The sequence below is a fragment of the Canis aureus genome, chromosome 29 (assembly GCF_053574225.1).
Source record: "Canis aureus isolate CA01 chromosome 29, VMU_Caureus_v.1.0, whole genome shotgun sequence".
Classification (NCBI taxonomy): Eukaryota; Metazoa; Chordata; class Mammalia; order Carnivora; family Canidae; genus Canis; species Canis aureus.
The window spans coordinates 35,147,440-35,154,594 of NC_135639.1; the positions used below are offsets into that span (position 1 = coordinate 35,147,440).

Here is a 7,155-nt window from a genome sequence, read left to right on the forward strand (position 1 = left end):
GACACAAGCACTATATATAGTACTGTAACAGGAGAGTTTCTATCTCATGGCCCTGGATACAAGAACACATCTTTGTCTGAGGCCTTTGATTTCTTAATTCTCTCTGCCATCCTAATGGACACTTCCCGCTGGGCTTGACCATACCACAGTCTGTAAATCATCGGACCACCTAGAATCACCCTTAAGCCATAACATGGCACGTTATTTTGGATAATCTATTATTTCAGATGACTTTTTAAGTACTTGAACGACTGCAGGCATGGCTGAAGTTCAAGTGAGATTTAAAAATAATTAGACACCTCTTAAACACAATGCAATAAAAACACAAATTAAAAAAAAAATAAACCCAAAACCCCATCTCCAAAACAATTTAGAATAAGCAGTGCCAATCATTTTCTTAAGAAATGTAATAGAAATATCTGGGATGCAATTTTTCTGTTTCTTATCAAGAGGGCAGATACCACTGGTTTTCTGGACCATTGCTTGGCTTGCTCTATCTTGTGGATGCAGAAGTTGAGCTCCAGAAATAACTTACCCAATGTCCAGGGTTAGCAAGAGAGATGTACTTGGTATCTGGGATGCAATGGTATTATCTGAATAGATAAATGGATGGCTGAGGCCCCAAAATGGGAAAAAGTACATTTGGTAGGGTGGATTATTATTCCTAGTTCTTCTTTCCCAATTCCCAGTTGGCTCCCTGTTATGAAATTATACTTCCATATACCTTGCCATTGGCTTTGTTGACATGGTGAAGGTAGAGTATATTCCCCCACTATTGATGTTGGTCTTGATGATGTGACTTGTTTGGCCAAAGTAATATTAACAGACATGATATGACCAGAGTCTATAAATGTGCTTGCATGATTTGGCTTGACCTCTTATGTCTTGTGATTTATTATGAGAAGAACATGTCTCATGTAGCTCCTGGTCCCAGAATGAGGAAATGTGTAGAGAAAATCTGAACCTAATCTGCAGCTTGCAGCCCCGCCCAGCCAAACTGCTGCCTGAAGCACAGCTGCCCTAGCTGAGCAAGAAAAAGGAATACCTGTTGTTAGAGCAAGCATAAGAGAGGGAGAGAGTGTTATGCAACATTACTACTATGATAGCTGAATAACATATTAAATATCTGTGGATCAGGCTACAGATATCAATTGGGGCAACTGCAGTCTGGAATTTACTTATTTGTCATATGTGAATGAATACTAAAGTTGCCCTTTTGGCAAGCACTGTGCTGGGCTTTGAGCATCAAATAGAAATAATACATTGCCATGACTATAGGGCAATGACAGTCCAGTAACATAATAGATAACATAACAGGCCTAAAAGATGGTACACAAGGGCAATAGTGGGGGCATGTACAGTGGGCTGTCGTCACACAACATGCCTGGAGGGACTCAGAGAAAATGATACAGAGGCTGTCATTTGGATCAGGTCTTCAAGTAGGACTTTGTCAGCAGAGAGAAAGGCACCGCAGGCAGAGGGAACAAACAGTGCAGAGGCAAGGCCATTGGAGTGTTCACAAAATAAAGAGTAGCTCAGTATGTTAGAGAATAGAAGGGAGTGGCAGGAAATGGATTGGAGCTCAGTTAGAAAGCTCATGACTAAGGAGTATGGACTTTATTATTATTTTTTTAATTTTTATTTTATTTATGATAGTCACAGAGAGATAGAGAGAGAGAGAGAGAGAGAGAGAGAGAGAGGCAGAGACACAGGCAGAGGGAGAAGCAGGCTCCATGCACCGGGAGCCCGACTTGGGACTCGATCCCGGGTCTCCAGGATCGCGCCCTGGGCCAAAGGCAGGCACCAAACCGCTACGCCACCCAGGGATCCCGAGTATGGACTTTATTTAGTAGTTTTAGTTCATGGACTTAAGGGAACTCTGAGATTTTTAAGCAGTGATAATAGAATCAAATCCATGCTTTAGAACAATGTTTCTTAAGGTGTGGTTCCAGGACCAGCAACATCAGCATCATCTGGAAATTATTGGAAATGTAAATTCTTGGCCCAGATACATGAAATAAGAAACTCTGGGGTTGGCCCAATAATCTGTGTTTTGAAAAGCACTCTAGGCAATTCTGATCCCCACTGAAGTTTGAGATTCACTGCTCAGGGCAATCAGTCTACTCTCAGTCATCAGAGGTTAGAGTGAGAAACTCATGCTGGGAAGAGTTTTCTGAAGAGCCCAGGAGATTCAGGAGGCTCCTTGCTTGAGAGTAAAGAGAGATGAAAGACTGTTACCATTTACCTGGCCCCTGCTTTGGGGCCAGATCAAAGTGGCCAGGGCATAGGCAGAGGAGGCATTCATTTATTCACTCCTTCATTCATTTGATTAACAAGCCTTTCTTGGCAATGACTATGATCAGGCATTGAACTGGGTCCTCCAGGCAGAAATCTGTAAAAGAAGATTTTGCTGCCCCTGGAAGGGACTCACTTATAGTGGCAACGATCTTGTTCTAACTACAGCAAGATTCCAAATGCTTACCAACCTTTTTCTCTTTTTCTTTAGAGGTTGATGACCTTGATTAATTTCAAGGTCTCTATTGGTTAGGATGATGATATTAGCTATCAATGATTGACATATACTATATGCCAGACCCTGTTCTAAACTCTTTGAAGATATTGAGTCTTCATAACAGCTTCATGAGATCCATTCTAGGATTACTCATATTTTACCAATAAGTGAATCAAGGCACACAGAGGGTAAAGACCCTGCCTAATTTTATACAAATCTATAGTACAGAAACAGGATTTGAGTCCAGCTAGACACTGTGCTGATGACATCTTTCAACCTGCTGGGCTAGTAAAATATTGAGAATTCTTGGGGAAACTAGGTAAACATTACATTGTAAGGGCAGAACTTTGGAGAACACAAGGACAAACCAACTTAATTCTTTCCCCCACAACCTGCTTTAATCTATTTTGTAGAGCTAGTTCCCTTCTGCCTTCAAGTATGTTTAGAGCAGGTCCCCAGAATTTTCTAGTCATGTGTAGATAATTAAAGATTTTCCAGTTAGTTATTGTCATAAACATGATGTCAACTCAGTAATAAAAGTATCCAATTATAGGTGTTAGTTAAAACTCTACATTTCATTTAAGGGTATTTCTGGCAGCTCCAGCCTGCTCTAGGCTTGGAAGCTTTAGTGAAGTGTAGTGCCTGGTTGGCCTCCTCTTATAAGCAGATTTTTTTCTATAGTATTTGAGGGCAATAAAGGGATAGAAAACAAGAGTGAGACCGGCATTCAACATCCCTAAAGATGGCATGGTAGCCTCACCGTGATTGCATTTGGTAGGCATCTGTTTCTGATCACAGCCACCCTGAGGGGGATCAGGCATATCCTAAGGCCCCAATGGGAATATGAATCTGTTGCTAACAATCCTTCAAAAGGATGCCAACCCAACAGATATAATCCAAGGAGTCAGAGTAGGAAGAGAATCAAGTTCAAAGATGGAAATGCTCTGAAAGATCTCTATTGTCCCCATCTTCAAGGAGGTTGTGTGTGTGTGCACATGTGCACAATTCTGCATTTGCCCTATGGCCTCTGCTGAGTTTAGATTCTGAAGATAATCATGCATTAGAGTTGAGAAATACCTAATTCTTTATCATTTTAAAATATTTATGAAGAATTCCAGGTAGGTCTCTCCCATTTTTAAGAATTACAGTCAAGAAGGGGAGGAGTTAAGATGGCAGAGTAGTAGGGGGAACTTGCCTCATCCCTTGAACACAGGTAGATCAACATCGAAATATTTGAACAACTAGGAATATGATCTGAGGATTAAGAAAACAATCTGCGCAATTTAAGGGAGAGAATGTAGCAGATGTGAGGCTTATCTTAAATAAATCAAAACACACCTACTTAAAGGTCCAAACACCCCCCACCACAAGCAGGAGGACTTCTGTAGAGGACAGTCCAGTGGGAAAGAATAGCCAAAATGCAACAGCAGAGTGTACACAGCATATACCAGCAGAAACATTTCCTGAACTGCCAGGCCCTGAACAGTATATGATCTCTTTTAATATAGCATTACTCTGAAATGCAGGAAACAAACAAGCTTTTCTAATACATAAAATATAGAAACTTAGCCAAAATGACAAGACAGAGAAATTCTCCCCAAAAGAAAGGTGAGGAAGATATCACAGCTGGGGACTTGCTCAAAGCAGATATAAGCAAAATATCTGAACAAGAATTTAGATTGATGGTTACAAGACCACTAGCTGGACTTGAAAAAAGCAGAGAAGACAGCAGAAAAACCCCTGCTGCAGAGATAATAAAAGGCCTAAAAACTAGTCAGGCTGAAATAAAAAATGCTATAATTGAGGTGAAAAACTGACTAGATGTAATCACTACAAGACCTGAAGAAGCAGAGGAAAGGATAGGTGATATAGAAGATAAAATTATGGAAAATAATGAAGATGAAAAGAAGAGGGAAATGAAACTCTTAGATAATGAAGGTAGACTTAGGGAACTCAGTGATTCCATAAAGCAAAATAATATCTGAATCACAGGAGTCCCAGAAGAGGAAAAGTGGGGGAAAAGGGGAGATGGTTTATTTGAACAAATTATACCTCAGAATTTCCCTAACTTTCCCTATTCAAGTCCAAGAGGCACAGAGAACTTAAAAAATACATGGAAGCAAGTGAAAATGAAAACACAAGAGTTGAAAACCTTTGGGATGTAGCAAAGATGGTCCTAAGAGGAAAGTATATAGCAATATAGGCCTTCCTCAAAATCAACAAAAACAGGTCAACACCAGACATATTATAGTGAAACTTCTAAAGTACAAATATAAAGAGAGAATCCTGAGAACTGCTCGGGATAAAAAGTCCTTAACCTACAAGGGTAGAAGACACAAGGCTGGCAGCAGACATATACACAGAGACCAGGCAGGCCACAAAGGATTGGCAAGATATATTCATGTGCTAAATGGGAAAAATATGCAGCCAAGAATACTTTATCCAGGAAAGCTGTCATTCAGAATAGGAGAGATAAAGAGTTTCCAAGACAAAACCTAACAGAGTTCATGAACACCAAGCCAGCCCCATAATAAATACAAAAGGGGTCCCTTTGAGTGGGAAAGAGAGACCAAAAGTAACAAGGACTATAAAGGAACAATCTACAGGCAGAGTGACTTTACAAGTAATACAAAGGCACTAAATTCATAGCACTCAATAACTACTCTGAATGTAAACAGACTAAATGCTCCAATCAAAAGACACAGGGGGTCAGAATGGTTTAAAAAAACAAGACATTGATATATTGCCTACAAGAGACTCATTTTAGACCCAAAGACACCTCCAGATTGAAAGTGAGGGAGTGGAGAACCATTTATCATGCTACTGGATGTCAAAAGAAAGTTGGAAAACAAAAACAAAAACAAAAACAAAAACAAAAGAAAGTTGGAATAGCCATCTTTATATCAGACAAACTAAATTTTAAACCAAAGACTGTAATAAGAGATGAGAAAGGACACTATATCATAATAAAGGGGTCTACGCAACAAGAAAATCTAACAGTAAAAAAAAAAAAAAAAAAAAAAAGAAAATCTAACAGTTACAAATATTTGTGCCCCTACCTTGGGAGAAGCCAAATATATAAATCAATTAACAATAAATTTAAAGAAACTCATTGATAATAATACAATAACAGTAGGGGACTTTAACACCCCTCTCATAGCAATGGACAGATAATCCAAGCAGATAATCAACAAAGAAACCAGGGCTTTGAATGACACACTGGGCCAGATAGACCTAACAGATATATTCAGAGTATCTTATTCTAAAGCAGCAGAATACATATTATTTTTGAGTGCACATAAAAAATTCTCCAGAATAGATCACATACTTGGTCATAAATCAGGACTCAAGTGGTACAAAAAGATTGAGATCATATCATGTATATTTTCAGACCAAATGTTATGAAATGAAGTCGACCACAAGAAAAAGTTTGGAAGGACCACAATACATAGAGGTTAAAGAATATCCTACTAAAGAATGAATGGGTCAACTGGAAATTAAAGAACTTAAAAAAATACATGGAAGCAGATCCAGACTGAGGAAGACCCGGAAACTTCGGGGCCACGTGAGCCATGGCCACGGCCGCATCGGCAAACACCGGAAGCACCCAGGAGGCCGGGGTAATGCTGGTGGCATGCATCATCACAGGATCAACTTCGACAAATATCACCCAGGTTACTTCGGAAAAGTCGGTATGAGACATTACCACTTAAAGAGGAACCAGAGCTTCTGCCCAACTGTCAACCTTGATAAACTGTGGACCTTAGTCAGTGAGCAGACACGGGTAAATGCTGCCAAAAACAAGACTGGAGCTGCTCCTATTATCGATGTGGTGCGATCGGGCTACTACAAAGTTTTGGGAAAGGGAAAGCTCCCAAAACAGCCTGTCATCGTGAAGGCCAAATTCTTCAGTAGAAGAGCTGAGGAGAAGATAAAGGGTGTGGGGGGCGCCTGCGTTCTAGTAGCTTGAAGCCACATAGGGGGAGGTTCATTAAAAGCTAACAAGTGCTTTTCAAAAAAAAAAAAAAAAAAAATACATGGAAGCAAATGAAAATGAAAATACAACAGTTCAAAACTTTTGGGATGAAAAAAAAAAAAAAAACCTTTGGGATGTAGCAAAGATGGTCCTAAGAGGAAAGTATATAGCAATATAGGCCTTCCTCAAGAAGCAAGAAACATCACAAATACACAGATAACCCTACACCTAAAGGAACTGGAAAAAGAACAGCAAATAAAGCCTAAATTCAGTAGAAGAGAAATTGTAAAGATTGGAGCAGAAATCAATGATATAGAAATAAAAACGTAGAATAGGGATCCCTGGGTGGCGCAGCGGTTTAGCGCCTGCCTTTGGCCCGGGGCGCGATCCTGGAGACCCGGGATTGAATCCCACATCGGGCTCCCGGTGCATGGAGCCTGCTTCTCCCTCTGCCTATGTCTCTGCCTCTCTCTCTCTCTCTGTGTGACTATCATAAATAAATAAAAATTAAAAAAAAAAAAAAACGTAGAATAGATCAACAAAACTAGGAGCTGGTTCTTTGAAAGAATTAACAAGATTGAAAACCCCCTAGCCAGACTTATCAAAAAGAAAAGAAAAAGGACCCAAACAAATAAAATCATGAATGAAAGAGGAGAGATCACAACCA

At 39.8% G+C, this 7,155-nt stretch overlaps 1 pseudogene; it reads left to right on the forward strand.

The window, feature by feature from the left end:
• The first annotated feature begins 5,993 nt into the window (after positions 1 to 5,993).
• Positions 5,994 to 6,522, forward strand: LOC144300854 (large ribosomal subunit protein uL15 pseudogene; annotated as a pseudogene).
• The last annotated feature ends 633 nt before the right edge of the window (positions 6,523 to 7,155 follow it).